Consider the following 15,329-nt stretch of genomic DNA (forward strand, 5'->3'; position numbering starts at 1 on the left):
ACAAACACTTACTCATTTCTGAACAGAATGCACCAGAAACCAGAAATACAAAGGCGTGATTTAAGTTTCAGACTTTCAGGGTGACCAAAGCTTCCAAAATCAAGGCTTGCTTTCATTAGTGGTGCTTAAAATCTCATTGGCTCTGCTCTCTCATCAGCACTCCTCAATCCACACTGCTAGCCTTTTTAGGCCTTCTATCAAGGCAGGATATAGAGCCCCTACCTCCCACTGGTGCCTGTGATATGCCCTTTAGCAATGTTGACCTTAGAATGAATGGCCAGGATTACTTAGTCTTCCTGTAGTGAATTAATGCAGCCCATTGCCTTGAGAGGGTGAATAACAGCTGTATTCCCCAGTCAGCAATATACTTATTGCAGAGATAGCTCTGGGAATAATCATACTCTATTCTATACATCTGAGCATCATAAAGCAGGAGTTAGGATACTTGGTCTGCTTTTTGAAATTTACAGCCGGAGTTATCGGCTAAGATTCAGTACCAGTCATTGAAGGGTTTTTCTTAATTGTTACTAATTTCTACATTGTAGAATAACAGTGAAGACATCACAACTATGAAATAACACATATGGAATCAAGTAGTAACCAAAAAAGTGTTGAACAAATCAAATATGTTTTATATTTGAGATTCTTCAAAGGAGAGACCCTTTGCCTTGATGACAAATGTGTACACTTTAGGCATTCTCTTAACCAGCTTCACCTGGAATTCTTTTCCAACAGTCTTGAAGGAGTTCCCACATATGCTGAGCACTTGTTGGCTGCTTTTCCATCACTCTGCGGTTCAACTCATCCCAAACCATCTCAATTAGGTCGAGGTCAGGTGATTGTGGAGTCCAGGTCATCTGATGCCGCACTAGATCACTCTCCTTCTATGTCAAATAGCCCTTACACAGTCTGGTGGTGTGTTGGGTCATTGTCCTGTTGAAAAACAAATGATAGTCCCACTAACCACAAACCAGATGGGATGGGGTATCGCTGCAGAATGCTGTGGTTGCTATGCTGGTTAAGTGTGACTTGAAGGAGGCTGAAAAAATGTGGCTTGTCACCACAAACACTCACAAACTTTTACAGATGCACAATCGAGAGCATCCTGTCGGGCTGTATCACCGCCTGGTACGGCAACTGCTCCACCCACAACCGTAAGGCTCTCCAGAGGGTAGTGAGGTCTGCACAACGCATCTCCGGGGGCAAACTACCTGCCCTCCAGGACACCTACACCACCCGATGTCACAGGAAGGCCATAAAGGTATCATCAAGGAGAACAACCACCCAAGCCACTGCCTGTTCACCCCGCTATCATCCAGAAGGCGAGGTCAGTACAGGTGCATCAAAGCTGGGACCGAGAGACTGAAAAACAGCTTCTATCTCAAGGCCATCAGACCGTTAAACAGCCATCACTAACATTGAGTGGCTGTTGCCAACATACTGACTCATCTGTAGCCACTTTAATAATTACAAATTGGATGTAATAAATGTATCACTGGCCACTTTAAACAATGCCACTTTATATAATGTTTACATACCCTACATTACTAATTTCATATGTATAAACTGTACTCTATACCATCTACTGCATCTTGCCTATGCCGTTTGGCCATCGCTCATCCATATATTTTTATGTACATATTATGTACATATTTTTATTCATTCCTTTACACTTGTGTGTATAAGGTAATTGTTGTGAAATTGTTAGATTACTTGTTAGATATTACTGCATGGTCGGAACTAGAAGCACAAGCATTTCGCTACACTCGCATTAACATCTGCTAACCATGTGTATTTACTAATCAAATTTGATTTGATTTGTTGTTCTGGTTAGAACAACAGAGAGACTAGTTGACTTAATGCATCATCCACATTGACATTACATTGCCTTTTGTCTGACTGAGTTAAACTAATGACTGTAGCAGATAGAACCCATGAGAGTCTCAAGACAGTGACTTCCCAGAGCACAAACTAACTAACCTACATTGGGAAAGGGATTTTAAAAGCAGCATGTCTCGACCCTAAATTTCCTCAGAACACAACATTCTCAAATTGCAAAGAAAGCAGTGAGGGGGTGGGTTGGAGTGTGTGGGGGGGGGGGGTAACCATTACAACACAACATAAAGTGGTATCTACCAGTATTATGGGTGTATGAGCTCACAGCTCAAGAATCCACCATCCCCACTGTCAGTTTGGGACAACATCGAGAGACAAATGGTAAATCGGAGAGGAACCTAGAATTAAAATGAGGTATTTTCTGCTCTTAATGGAGGCAGAATGACAACGCAGTGCAGGAATTGGGTTGCCTCCGTCAATATTTCCAGACTGGGTGGAAATGTTCCCCACGATGCTGTACTGCTGACCAAAATTGCCATGAGGATATTTAACTGGCTTTCAGGAAAGAAGGGGAACTGTGGGGAACTTTAAGGGGTGTGAGAAGTCAGCTTTTCTAAATCCTATTCTGCTGTGATGCGTACCCTGAAATCACTACTTGTCGTACGAATGGGAGCTACGCTTTCTTCACCTCCTAGGAGGCCTCCCAACACCATTTGGTAACTGCAAGAAATGACCTCAACCACCCCGGATTGTCTGCCTTGTGATGATATACGGCCGTCCGTTTGGGGAGGGACAGGGGCTTGAGCCACTCACAGATCAGACCCACTGGGATCAGTACAAGAGCAACAAATAGCTGACCTCCATCGGAGCTCAGAGCTTTCTGCGTGCCACATGTTGAGGTCTCCATCTATCACTGGTCATAACGTCCTCAAGGCCCTCCCTGCACTGGCCTCTCCTCCTGTTTCCTTTACTCAGCTACTGGTTTTGTATGGGTTGGGAATAAGACAGACGCATGTACAGGACCTCTTGTGTGGCTCTTCCATAGTTACGTTGTAAACTGAATTACAGCCTTAAACGCAACCAACTGCACACGGGGCTCCAATACAAACAGGTAGCTACCATTATAAACAGCATTTGTTGTCGAGCTAAAGTCTCTAACCCAAGTGGCCTGTAGGCTCTTCTCTGAGTCTGCACACTTCTATAGTAACACCTGTTCAGTTGAAAAAAGCTGAGCCCAAATAAACTTTGGTGGGTTGTGTCCCAAAGCATGGCTCCTAAAGAACGGTTCCCAAAGCATGGCTCCTAAAGAACGGTTCCCAAAGCATGGCTCCTAAAGAACGGTTCCCAAAGCATGGCTCCTAAAGAACGGTTCCCAAAGCATGGCTCCTAAAGAACGGTTCCCAAAGCATGGTAACAAACATTTTCCAGAACAATCTAAATATTTGGATTATTGACATTGGAGCAAGGAAGCCATGTCATTGACTGCTGCCTTTCGTGTCAGACGGCTAGACGGCTAGGTAGGTGGAGTCACCGGAGAGCAGGAAATGGATTTAAAACCCCTGAGCCATGTGTGAAGCCTCAACCAGCCATATATACTGGAAGCCATAAGTAGAGCTCTTCGCAGAATCTGATAGAAAACCAATGTTGCCAACCCCACTTCAAAACGCATTAAGCTCGGTAAGTTCCTTATCCAGAGTTCTCTCTACACAGCAACTGAAGGACAATATCTTGGAAGTGATCCCTGAGACATCTCAACTGTACGTTTTGAGACCCGTAGCATGTTGGGATGTTTATTTTCCATAGATAACTGCCAAGACTAAGATAGGGTAGAATGTAATACAGTACATACAAAAAAGTCCCCCAAGGACCTAGAAACAGGACACCTTTTTCCCAAGCGGCTAATGTTGGACCGGAATCAATAGTTTTAAAGTCTGTCAAGGAGAAGTCTCAGCACACAACCACCTAACAGGCTGTATTCACCATTAACCTGGAAAGTGTATAGGATTTCACATTTTTAGTAGCCTAAGTCCGTGCAGAGCTCCCCGTGACACTGACACACATGATCGACCGTTCCAACATTCATATATCACCTCCTGTCAAAGAATGGATTTGTATCAATTCCAACAAGGTCTGTCTCCCAACGATATCTCCATCCTTGGGTATTTCTGGTTGAGTTTTAAGAGGTGTTAGCTATGCTGGAGTTTGATCTAGCGGTAACACAGCCAATTCTGAACTCTGCATTCTCCTATGGGAGGCCAGGGTTCAATCTCAGAGTCTAACATTTAAATTCTGTACATCCCTCTCACCTGTCTCATCCTTTAATTTCTGTGTTTGAAAAAAGACTGCCCAAACACCAAATTCATTTCAGTGCCCAATGTAAGCCAAATATCTACAAATGTAGGATCGTAATTTTATCACCTTGTTGCAGGATAACTTTTTGTGTATTTTTGGTTTAAAAAGGATTCAGAAGTTTGAAATTTGGTAATAGAAAATGTACGTTTACACACTCCCAGGAATGTCATACATGATGGATCATTAGCTTCCCTACAGAAGAAACACTAACCTTCACACATCTAGATGGCCGGGTGTGGTAGGTGTGGAGACAGATACAGCAGTGGGGTCAAACTGTAGAACCCAGTTCTTACATTTGAATATAAAATTGATTTTAATCAAACAAAACGATGCTACATTTTATCTCTGGGACCCTCAGGATGACAAATTATAGCTTATCAGAGCAAGATTACTGAAAAGTGTTTTGTTGTTGTGCACTATCCTCAAACAATAGCATGGTATTGTTTTGCTGTAATAGCTGCTGTAAATTGGACACTGTAGTTAGATTACAAAGAATGTAACCTTTCTGCCCATATAAGACATAGATATGTCCCGGAAAGTTGGCTGTTGTATACAACGTCATTCTAGTCACACCTGTACATAGCCAATCTATAATTTAGCCCATACAACTACCTCTTCCCCTACTGTATTTATTTATTTATTTATTTATTTATTTATTTATTTATTTATTTGTTTTGCTCCTTTGCACCCCATTATTTCTATTTCTACTTTGCACTTTCTTCCACTGCAAATCTACCATTCCAGTGTATTGTATTTACTTTGCCACCATGGCCTTTTTTGCCTTTACCTCCCTTATCTCACCTCATTTGCTCACATTGTATATAGACTTATTTTCCTACTGTATTATTGACTGTATGTTTGTTTTACTCCATGTGTAACTAACTCTGTGGTGTTATATGTGTCGAACTGCTTTGCTTTATCTTGGCCATGTCGCAGTTGTAAATGAGAACTTGTTCTTAACTTGCCTACCTGGTTAAATAAAGGTGAAATAAATAAATAAACATTATCGCCTATTGAGCAACAACTGTCCCGGTTTAGGAACACTGATCCTGTAGAGGATAACTTTATAACTTTAGCTTCATGGTGTTAAATTAATGGAGATCATAGTCTCACATGTGCAGTTGCTCTCTGGGCTTGAATCACCGCTTTCACACTTTGAGGATAGTCAAAAGTGGCTGTCTAAATCTTGTCCAACTATGTTTGCGTTAGATATTGTTAGGCTGAGAGTAGTAAACTAACAGCTACAATGTTCTCTCTTACCTTACTTTTTCTGTGCTGTTATCAGATGTACATTAATGTAGCTTCATATCGCTATCTCTCTATCTCTCTACAATCTCCCTCTTCTAGCTCTCTCTCTCTCTCTTTCTCTCGCTACAATCTCCCTCTTCTAGCTCTCTCTCTCTCTCTCTCTCTCTCTACAATCTCCCTCTTCTAGCTCTCTCTCTCTCTCTCTCTCTCTCTCTCTCTCTCTCTCTCTCTCTCTCTCTCTCTCTCTCTCTCTCTCTCTCTCTCTCTCTCTTCTAGCTCTCTCTAGGTTGTTGAGGCCTCTTAAGGACACACCATGTGACACAGTATGGTGAAGCTTAAGCTGACAGTGTGTGTATAAACAAATGTAACCACTCTGACCAGCGTTACCCAAAGATGACATTTTGGAATCAACAGCCCATACTGGTTGTAAACTAGATTCAAGCACCATGGCCTAGAAGTTGCAATGGAAATACAGTGTGAACTATTTGCATGCTCTCGAATAAGAAAATGCATATTTATGTGTTAAGAGTATGTATTGGCATTAGTTTGGGGTTAAGAGGCCTCTGGTCCAATCATACGGTTCAAAGGTTAATTTTAACAATAGAACTGTCATTTAATTGTATTAGAAAATGTCACATGACTAAAGTAGTCAGTATATGCTACACTTAACAATGTTGATGTGAGTTTGTCCTCCAAGCTGAGGAGGGCGCTGTATGAGTAGATTTACAGACCCAAACACTGGTAAATCAGTCATTAATCATTATTTTCCTACCTATATAGTTCATTAAAAATGTAAAGTATATATATCTTCCATATTTCTATGTCATTAATAAAGCTTTCTTCCACATCTCCCTGTTCCTGCTCATATGTGAGCTACTGAAAAGTTTGACAGAGGATAGAAATTCATCAGCCTCTATGGACCTTCCTCAGCGTTTCGGAGATTTGGCATGTCGTAAAACACAGATTTGCTAACAATTCTCTCCTGGATCCTCCATGGAGGTCCAATGTAGTAGAGGACAAGGAAAGTGGTCAGAGGTGCCATAAAAACAGGGAACGCAGTGGATATCAACGGCAATGTTTTGCTGGAAGGACTTCACAGCAAGAACGCTTTGCCAAGTTACTTCCTCTCACTAACTCACTGTTCAGCTCTGTTTCATTTGTGTGTATGTTTAATATGGTCCCTAAAAACATTCTAAACAGAAATAAGGGGAAACGGCTAGGCTAATTGATACAGTTATGTTAGGGATTCAATGCCAGTGGAAAACCTCACTGCACAGTGAAAAATGTAAAGGGAAGGGGCAAATACAAATATCAGAAAGAGAAGGGAAGAAATGGTCCAGTCTCAGCCAGTGAGTCATTCTAACTTTTCCAGATATCTGGCAGTAGATCTTGCAGGCGCAGAGTGCCAGTAGCAGTACTGGGAGATGAACTAATGTGGAAACTGAAGACACACACCACAAGATGGACGACGGAACCCAGTTCACACCACACAGCTCACGCATGCAGATTCACAGCAGTACAATCGCTCTCTCGACACCCAGATTGAATGACTTCCACAGATTTCACACATAAAGTGTACAGTATGTCTACGTTCAGTATCATCACACAATGTGAAGTGTGGGAGAAATAACAGCAGATACAAACGGCCCCCCGACTGTGAATGAAAACATTAAGTGCATCCTTTGAGTTGGAAAGCTGTCTTCCTTTCCAGAAGCCACATCAATCAATCAGAATTGAGCTACACTTGTCACATTGCTCGCTCCAGTCATCTGATTCACAGCTCATGAGGGCACAGGCAGCAGTTCCCATATACAGTTGAAGTCGGAAGTTCACATACAACTTAGCCAAATACATTTAAACTCATTTTTTCACAATTCCTGACATTTAATCCTAGTAAAAATTCCCTGTCTTAGGTCAGTTAGGATCACCACTTTATCTTAAGAATGTGAAGATGCTGCCGCCCCCCGTGCTTCACGGTTGGGATGGTGTTCTTCAGCTTGCAAGCCTCCCTCTTTTTCCTCCAAACATAACAATGGTCATTATGGCCAAACAGTTCTATTTTTGTTTCATCAGACCAGAGGACATTTCTACAAAAAGTACGATCTTTGTCCCCATGTGCAGTTGCAATCCGTAGCCTGGCTTTTTTATGGCGGTTTTGGAGCAGTGGCTTCTTCTTGCTGAGCGGCCTTTCCAGATATGTCGATATAGGACTCGTTTTACTGTGGATATAGATACTTTTGTACCTGTTTCCTCTAGCATCTCCACAAGGTCCTTTGCTGTTGTTCTGGAATTGATATGCACTTTTCACACCAAAGTACGTTCATCTCTAGGAGACAGAAAACGTCTCCTTCCTGAGCGGTATGACGGCTGCGTGGTCCCATGGTGTTTATACTTGCGTACTATTATTTGTACAGATGAACATGGTACCTTCAGGCATTTGAAAATTGCTCCCAAGGATGAATCAGACTTGTGGAGGTCTTGGCTGATTTCTTTTGATTTTCCCATGATGTCAAGCAAAGAGGCACTGAGTTTGAAGGTAGGCCTTGAAATACATTCACAGGTACACCTCCAATTGACTCAACGCCATGACATCATTTTCTGGAATTTTCTAAGCTGTTTAAAGGCACAGTCATCTTAGTGTATGTAAACTTCTGACCCACTGAAATTGTGATACAGGGAAATTATAAGTGAAATAATCTGTCTGTAAACAATTGTTGGAAAAATGACTTGTGTCACGCACAAGTCCTAACCGACTTGCCTAAACTATAGTTTGTATACAAGAAATTTGTGGAGTGGTTGAAAAACGAGTTTAAAGACTCCAACCTAAGTGTATGTAAACTTCCGACTTCAACTGTATTGTCTCATTAGGTCATGGAGTCCTGCGGTCTGAAGTAAACTTTTGCCTCCAACATGTCTTTGTCATGGCGGAACACATACTCCTGTTTCATTGAGCTTGCATTTACGTTCATTCGGAGACAGATGGAAAAAAATGTTTGAGGGAAAATGTATTTTTTGGAGTTTTTCTTTCCCTAGAGCTCTGTGATTTTCTGCATGTAATTATTAGGTTTCCAAAGGCTTATAGGTAATCATCTATCGTGGGTTGACCGCTGAAACACCAAGCTAAGTCCCTCTCACAGTGTTTCTAAATCCACTCCATATGATGGCATATCAGCAGATAATGGAACATCTTGTGGTGAAGTCTTTTCTCCAGAAAGGTCTGTGCTGCCTGTTTTCTGGTGTTGCTCTAGTCTGTGGCAGCTACTGTTTGAGCTGGGGTTGAACTTTTTATGTATTTCTTCTATCGGACTTGGCAGTTGGCTCTGGGGAAGTTGGTTATATTCTGTCTGATTGGTATGGTCTTTTTAAATACATTTATTGGAAAGAAAAAGGTGCCTGCGTATTGAGTAGCTTCTCATTTGTTGACTGACTGACTGTGTTGCAGCAAGTCACTAGCCACTGCAGGGAATCAGCCAGATATGTTCATGCTATGCAGCATATTCGGCACACAACATATAATGACAAAAGAATACGTTTCACCCTTACATATTACAACATTGCTCCAAATGGTACAGGTGTAGGATCTTAATTTGATGACCCTGTTGCAGGACATTTAAAACTTGAAGTCTATTTAAGGCTTCTGAAGTTTGTAATTTCCACTATGAAAATTCAGACTTCATTTTCCCTCAGAAAACATGTATCAACCCCTACAGAAATGTCCACTAATTATAATCCACATAATAATTCACATTTCCTGTATGATTATTTTCCTGCTGTAGCAAACTGGCTCAAATGAAGATCCTACATTTGTATGTGTGGCGGAACAATAACTAAGGTTTCATTGTTAAAGAAGGGGAGGGGAAGCACTGGGGCGGGAACTGCTGTGCCATTTCAAAGAGCATGTGTACTTACAGTAGTAGAAAGAACAGGCAAAACTTAAAAAGGATATAAAGTGTATAAAAGAAGGAAGGTAAGCAGAACCACCTGTTTACTTTCATTATGATTTATATCATGCCAAGTGAACTGACTGTAATGTTTGTTTACTTTAAAGCCAGTGATCAATACACTTCCATCACTATTGTATTGATTTAATCAAACAAGGCATACAAAATGCTCTTGTTCTAAGCTACGACATAAAGATAGACTATTTTAGCTAGGACCTCATTTAAAAGACATTGTTAGAAGGTTGTACATTACATTGTTGCATCTTAATACCTAAAAATAAATGTCCTAGTCTACATAAACTCTGTTCTATCCAGGTTGTATCACAACCGGCTGTGATTGGGAGTCCCATAGGGCGGCGCACAATTGGCCCAGCGTCATCCGGGTTTGGCCAGTGTCAGCTGTCATTGTAAATAAGAATTTGTTCTTAACTGACTTGCCTTGTTTAATAAAGGTTAAATAAAAAACGTATATAAGTCTTGCCCTTTAGGATTACAAAGGACAGGATAGTTGTGAACTACATGGCAGAAACACCATAAAACAGTATTCTTCCATCCTGGTTCTGGAGAACAACAAACTGAGCAAGCTTTTGTTCCAGACCAGTTAACTCACCTGATTCCATTTATCAGGGGCATGAAGATACATTGGTTAGTCTAATCAGGTGTGTTGGTGATGAACTAAAATGAAATCTTACACACCCTGTACGTCTACAGAACCAGGATGGAACATCATTGCTCCAAAGAAATCCACAAATACGTATCCACTGCTGCCTGCTGTATGAAAAGAGAAAAATACTTTTTGAATATTGATCCACAATGGCCCTCTAAGAGTGATTAGGCCTACCTCATTTTCTGTCTTTCAGCTAGATTCTTTACAGGCAAAGGTAACTTTTCCTCTCTCACAGATTGACTTTCTCATTCTCAAACAATGACGAAATCTGGAGGAAGAATTGATTAGGAATAATATCTCTCAGTGGTGCAGATCAGAGACGATAGCACAGAGTTAGACCTCGACTGTACCAGTTTCCTGGACTCCGATCACAGACACCACAACCATGGCCAGTATGCCAGACACAGTAAAAATAAACACATAATGAACGTCACAGATGCCGAAAAAAGACCAATGACTTGTTTCCTGAATCCCAAAAAAGAGGACTAGGAAAAAATTCACAGGCACCTTTACAAAATGGCCTGGAGCATTGCTGGCTGGCTTCCCACTCTCACTCTGCCAAACAGCTGGTGTCCAGGAATGAGATTGTTTAGCTGGAAATACCAACTCTGTCTTTCTACATTCCCAATGGCTCCTACTGCTTGTGATTTAGGATCAGGGCGCCATTCCTGGAGTCGAGTTGGGAAGTAATGGGCTCCCTACACGCCTAGTGTCTTTCCTCTGTCACAACCAAGTAAATACCCCCCCCCCCCACTGATGCTGACAGCCATAGCTTCGTACTAGTTCACTCTTTATGAGCACTGAGAGTCACTCTCAGTCTAAGGGGCCTGCTGACTGACAAAAAATATAGTATGGATTGACGATCAGCAGGAGATGGATGTTAATATTGAACACCTGTTAAGACACTAAGCAGAACTCAACCATAAAGCATTCACTCACTAAAATAAAACAATAGACAACCGTTGACAAAAGAGATCTGTCATGGTCTTCACTGGATCATTCCGCCTTCGTGCAATTCTTACATTAGCAAATCAGAACAGTACAGTTACGTGCATTCCCAAGTTCAAAGCGTAACCAAGGTTGACAACAGCAGTGCATTGTCACAAAAGCTAGATTTAGCACTTTGCTGAGAATGCAGTCAGTCAACATCCCTACAAGACTTCACTGTCTTGAGGCCCAGACCATTCAGATTAAAATGAGAACAAATAAATAACTATGACACTTTTCCTGTAGACAACTTGCTACACTGATATACCTCAGTATAAAACACTTATTCCTCACTGATATACCTCAGTATAAAACACTTATTCCTCACTGATATACCTCAGAATAAAACACTCATTCCTCACTGATATACCTGAGTATAAAACACTCATTCCTCACTGATATACCTGAGTATAAAACACTTATTCCTCACTGATATACCTCAGTATAAAACACGTATTCCTCACTGATATACCTCAGTATAAAACACTTATTCCTCACTGATATACCTCAGTATAAAACACTCATTCCTCACTGATATACCTCAGAATAAAACACTCATTCCTCACTGATATACCTGAGTATAAAACACTTATTCCTCACTGATATACCTCAGAATAAAACATTTATTCCTCACTGATATACCTGAGTATAAAACACTCATTCCTCACTGATATACCTGAGTATAAAACACTCATTCCTCACTGATATACCTGAGTATAAAACACTTATTCCTCACTGATATACCTCAGAATAAAACATTTATTCCTCACTGATATACCTGAGTATAAAACACTCATTCCTCACTGATATACCTGAGTATAAAACACTGATTCCTCACTGATATACCTGAGTATAAAACACTCATTCCTCACTGATATACCTGAGTATAAAACACTCATTCCTCAGAACATAATGCTTTCTAATGTCCTGATACCCTCCTCACGGATGTATCAGACTAGACATTGACTATTTCATGTGAACCACAGAGACATCCTGGGGTACCAAAAAATGAATGCTGACCTTGTATGTAAGCCATCATGAACTCAGCACACAAGTTTAAACATGGGAAGACTTGAGTTGCCATCCCTCAACCCTGCTGCTGTCTGGCTGTTTCTGATAAGAGACACCCAAAGATGGAGATCTAGGTTTTATGCCACTGTGAAAGACTCCAAAGTCCAAACCATGGTGTATACATTTCACAGAGCCACATCCAGAGCTAGGCTGGTACACTGCTTCTGTACTGCGACGTTTCAATTATAGATGTCTCTGTCTTGCTAACCACTTCTTCTGCATTGAAGTCCAGAACGTCGTGAAAAACTCTGCTACCCAATGTCATTGTTTCACTGATTTGATTTTGTCCTGAGCGTCTGATAATCGATGGCCAACATGACGTTTCAATACCTGATAAGTGTAAAGACGGACTAGTAAAGGCATTACATTGACAATATCTACTCTGTTCCAGTGTGTCCATCAACACTCTGCGTCTCCACATAAAGCGTTCAGCTTCTACCCCTGGGCATTGTCACTCATCCAGGTGGTTGGTTTCATCCAGTTGCCCTCATTGTTGTGAATAAGACCATTTCACACTTGTTTCATATATACACTTAACCATAGTCCATGTTCCCTTGTTTCATACCCTTAACCATAGTCCATAATCCGGTTAAGGTTTTATATTGTATTAGTTGTATGTACAGGATACACATGGTATACACCATCCAATGAAATGCTTACTTGCAGGTTCCTTCTTGACAATACAGCAACAATAAAATATAAAAATACCAACATAAAATAAATGGATCAGTAGAATAGGTTAAGGTTAGGATGAGTTAAAGAGTTATGGTTAAGGTTAGGGTAGGGTAGGAGTTGGGGTTTAGGGTTGGGTGGTCCCAAGGATCCCACTTAGCATCTACCTTAGAACTACTCTATTTGTGTCTGCGTGGCCTGTCTATCTGTTCACCTCAAAGGGAGAACAAGGCCTTGTGCTCAGTCCGGCACTCTTTCTTCAATTAGGTCTGGGTCTGCCTCTGTTTACAAAGCTCACTGGTCTGTCTGAGGGTCTCACTCCGGGCTTAGCTTTGCGATAAAAGCACTAGAATGCCATTGAATCTGATGGAGACTTCGGCCACCAATACAGCTGAGCCTTGCTAGTCTCAGCAGCGTAGACTAGTGAACTGTGAAGATAAGCAAATGGGACTTTGTTTTAGCTATGTCTATTTGTTTATACAAGATTAGAAATGTTTTAAGTTTCAGGAGACGTCGTCTATTTGCAGCTGCTCTCTCTGGGGTAAACTCTTAAGAAATAACATTACATTAACTTAATGAGGCACGTAAGATTAAGGGGGAACATTATCTAGTATTTGTTTGTTAATATCCTGATTGAACTGAAAGCAAAAGCACAATCTATATATCACTGTTTTTCTTTTGTTATTGTCTGCTGCATTAAAAAGGGGTTCTAAACTTCGAAACTGCTACCACGTGTGCCTTTGTACTGCGGTCTACTGAATGTGAGCGTGTTGTTTACCAGACTCAGTGTGGGTCACGTTAGTGGGCCTTTGTACTGCGGTCTACTGAATGTGAGCGTGTTGTTTACCAGACTCAGTGTGGGTCACGTTAGTGGGCCTTTGTACTGCGGTCTACTGAATGTGAGCGTGTTGTTTGCCAGACTCAGTGTGGGTCACGTTAGTGGGCCTTTGTACTGCGGTCTACTGAATGTGAGCGTGTTGTTTGCCAGAGTCAGTGTGGGTCACGTTAGTGGGCCTTTGTACTGCGGTCTACTGAATGTGAGCGTGTTGTTTGCCAGACTCAGTGTGGGTCACGTTAGTGGGCCTTTGTACTGCGGTCTACTGAATGTGAGCGTGTTGTTTGCCAGACTCAGTGTGGGTCACGTTAGTGGGCCTTTGTACTGCGGTCTACTGAATGTGAGCGTGTTGTTTGCCAGACTCAGTGTGGGTCACGTTAGTGGGCCTTTGTACTGCGGTCTACTGAATGTGAGCGTGTTGTTTGCCAGACTCAGTGTGGGTCACGTTAGTGGGCCTTTGTACTGCGGTCTACTGAATGTGAGCGTGTTGTTTGCCAGACTCAGTGTGGGTCACGTTAGTGGGCCTTTGTACTGCGGTCTACTGAATGTGAGCGTGTTGTTTGCCAGACTCAGTGTGGGTCACGTTAGTGGGCCTTTGTACTGCGGTCTACTGAATGTGAGCGTGTTGTTTGCCAGACTCAGTGTGGGTCACGTTAGTGGGCCTTTGTACTGCGGTCTACTGAATGTGAGCGTGTTGTTTGCCAGACTCAGTGTGGGTCACGTTAGTGGGCCTTTGTACTGCGGTCTACTGAATGTGAGCGTGTTGTTTGCCAGACTCAGTGTGGGTCACGTTATTGTTTTTTTGTCCAACTCAGAATATGTGGGTTTCCAGAAGAACTGGCGGTCAGAGCTCAACATAAATCTCCTCACCTGTCCTTACCTCATCTAGCCACTAATAGCATCAGCTAATAGAGCTTGAATAACTCACTAAAGGCTTTGTCATACTTGAGTGACTGTGACAAGGTCACGGAAGTCATGACTTTAAGAAGGGAAATGCTTCTGTAAATGTTTCATACTGACACTCATCTTTCTGACTGTGTCATGAAGAAGTCACACTGGGCTTTGTTCTACGAAAGACATCATAAAACAGCTTCTATATGACCGGCAGTGAACTAATAAAACCTGCAAATGAAAGGTTGGGGTTCTTCCAGGTGATGGAGGGAAGGCAGGGGGGGACTGGAATAGACACTAATGGCTGAGAAACCAGTGGAAAATATCCGAATAGACTAGGATAGGCTAGACTGGAACTATGCCTGTGTGATGAGAACAAATGTTGAATTCTCAGCTGACACTCTGTCTGACTCACACACACACACTTTGACAGCATCAAACAACACCGCAACGAGTTGTTAGACCACAAGGAAGCCAAACAAATGGCAAACACACGTATTGTACTTCACAATACAAGTCAGTACACGTTCATCCTTGAATCTCTCTCTTATTTCCTCCTTCTATACTCTTTCCCCCTCATCCCCCGTTTAACCCTCCATCCATCTCTCCACAGTCCTCTCTTAGTTCCCTCTCTCTCCACAGTCCTCTCATAGTTCCCTCTCTCTCCACACTCCTCTCTTAGTTCCCTCTCTCTCCACAGTCCTCTCTTAGTTCCCTCTCTCTCCACAATCCTCTCTTAGTTCCCTCTCTCTCCACACTCCTCTCTTAGTTCCCTCTCTCTCCACACTCCTCTCTTAGTTCCCTCTCTCTCCACAGTCCTCTCTTAGTT

The sequence above is a fragment of the Salmo salar genome, chromosome ssa11 (assembly GCF_905237065.1).
Source record: "Salmo salar chromosome ssa11, Ssal_v3.1, whole genome shotgun sequence".
Classification (NCBI taxonomy): Eukaryota; Metazoa; Chordata; class Actinopteri; order Salmoniformes; family Salmonidae; genus Salmo; species Salmo salar.